The sequence below is a fragment of the Macrotis lagotis genome, chromosome 1 (assembly GCF_037893015.1).
Source record: "Macrotis lagotis isolate mMagLag1 chromosome 1, bilby.v1.9.chrom.fasta, whole genome shotgun sequence".
In the NCBI taxonomy this organism is placed as follows: domain Eukaryota; kingdom Metazoa; phylum Chordata; class Mammalia; order Peramelemorphia; family Peramelidae; genus Macrotis; species Macrotis lagotis.
The window spans coordinates 52,456,515-52,459,019 of NC_133658.1; the positions used below are offsets into that span (position 1 = coordinate 52,456,515).

Consider the following 2,505-nt stretch of genomic DNA (forward strand, 5'->3'; position numbering starts at 1 on the left):
GAACTTCTTTCTTATTTATCTTTTTTTTTTAGATTTATCTAGGTCTGAAAAAGGAGCATTGAAGTCCCTTACTCTTATAGTTTTATTACCTATTCCTCCTGCAGTTCAATTAATTTTTTAATTTTAATTTTTTTATTACATTAGGGATAGTTCTTAAAATTCATTTTTGTAAGATTTTGAGTTCCATACTTTTCTACACTCTTCCCTTCCCTCTCCCCACCCCAGAGCAGTAAGTAATCTGATATGGGTTATACATATACAGTTTCAATTTATGTTTTTTTTTAAATACTTGGTTGTTATGCCATTTGGTAACATATAAAAGTATCATATAATATTGGCATTAATTTTTATCTATGGCATATTTATGTATAATGTAGTTGTCTGTTTATTTTATCCATGTTTGTGAAAACTTTGCCATGAGATATACCAGATGATCTTTTTATTCTGGGAAAAACCACAAACTTTGGTTATGGGCAATATGAGTCAAAGAAAGAGAGTTTCTTTTGGGCTAGTTCACCAGATTGTACTCTTATTGATGCAAGCCCAATACATATGGCACTGGACTATGAATTAGAAGTATATTTCCTAAAATGGAATCATTGGATAAAAAATATAAATAGTTACATAATGTTGTTATATTTTTCTGAGCAAAGATTGAATTTATCTCCATTCTTTTTAGTGATGTCTCCATTCCTAAGGTCCTAAAACTATAGGTGTCTTATTAAAAATGTTTTTTTCAAACAAATTGTTTTTGTCAGTGTAAAATGGTATATTTATCTTGTTTTAATTTTAATATCTTTAATTGTCAGTGAGTCTGAACATATTTCCTTGGTAGAACTATTTCTTCCTATGAAACTTCCTGTTCCTCTTTAATCATCTAAAAAGTGAACTTTGCATCAATACTTGATGAATTTTGGAGGGCAATATTTGTAGCATATTCTTGACCTTTTCCCCAGACCCTCTTTTTTGTCCCTGAGGAAGTGAATAGAGCATTGCCTAGGTTATATTCCATCTCTGAAACTTCTTCTTTTTTTTTTTAGAACCAAAAAGTTGTATTCACATTAAATTTCTTCAGTCACAATTTTGTTGGTAAAATGCCTATGTTTGGGGGCAGGGGGTAAACATTCAGAAAAGGAAAGGAAACATTCAGAAAAATTACAGTTCGATTACAATGCAAGGTTTACATGGAAAGATAATTTAAAATAAGTGAATATTCATTCTTCCTTCATTAGGGCCCAAGCTCTGAGGGGCAGCTCTTCTTAGTGTTTTCTTGAGTCATCAGACTTTGGTATTCATCACATTCACTAGAGCTGTGGCCACTTGTTCTCGATTGAGGTTATTCAATGAGACATTCTTCTCCTGGCCAAAAGCATAGTGAACCCACAGCTTGGGCTGCACCCGGAGCACTCCTGAATCAGGATGGGAAAGTCGGGGTTGGCCTTCTTCAGTTCCACGTAGTGTTTCTCAATGAAGTCCCTTATGCCTTGGCTGCTGGCCAAGCGTTGGCACAAGTGGATGTGGATCTCCCTCAGGTTCTTGCCCACCTGGAAAGCAACACCATGGGCTGCAGCTGCCGCCATGTTTTCCAGAGCCTGCGTAACACCACTCTGAAACTTCTTACCTGTGAGAATCTCTCAGTTTCCCACTAAATCAGCCTTAGTTTTTTATTTCTTTATCTGTAAAATGGTAAGAAAGATTTTAACATCACTGATAACCTCAATGGTAACTGATAACCAGACATCCTGAAGAATGAAGTAAAGTGGACCTTAGGAAGTATTGCTAATAATAAGGCTAGTGGAGGTGACAGAATTCCAGAAGAGCTATTTAAAACCCTAAAAGATGATGCTGTTCATGTGCTGTACTCAATATTCCAGCCAATTTGGAAAATTCAACAGTGGCAACTAGACTGGAAAAGATCAGTTCACATCCCAATCTTAAAGAGAAGCAATGTTATATAAGTTTAACATAGTTATACATATATAATCTATATTAGATTGCTTTCTGTCAGGGGGAGGTGGGAGGTAAGGGAGGGAGGAAGAAAAAAATGTGAAACTCAAAACTTTACCAAAAAATGATTGTTGAAAACTTTTTAAAAATGGAATTGGAAAAATAAAATCCACATTAAAAAAAGAAAGGCAATGTCTGGGAATGTTCAAATTACTGAATAATTGTACCCATTTCACATGCCTGAAAATTTATGATTAAGATTATGCAAGCTAGGCAGCAATATGTGAACTGAGAATTACCAGAAGAGCAAGCTAGTTTCCAAAGAGGCAGAGGAACTAGAGACCAAATTGACAACATTCACTGGATTATGGAGAAAGCATCAGAGTTCCAGAAAAACACCTACTTATACTTCATTAACTACACTAAAGTCTTTGGCCATGTGCACCACAACAAAATATAGCAAGTCCTTAAAGAGATGAGACACCATATCATTTTACTTGTCTCCTGTATATGGGTCAAAAAGCAATAGTTAGAAAAGAACTGGAACAACTGATTTGT

At 34.9% G+C, this 2,505-nt stretch overlaps 1 pseudogene; it reads right to left on the bottom strand.

The window, feature by feature from the left end:
- Positions 1–1,224: 1,224 nt before the first annotated feature.
- On the bottom strand, positions 1,225–1,580 carry LOC141513342 (NADH dehydrogenase [ubiquinone] 1 alpha subcomplex subunit 2 pseudogene; annotated as a pseudogene).
- Positions 1,581–2,505: the final 925 nt, after the last annotated feature.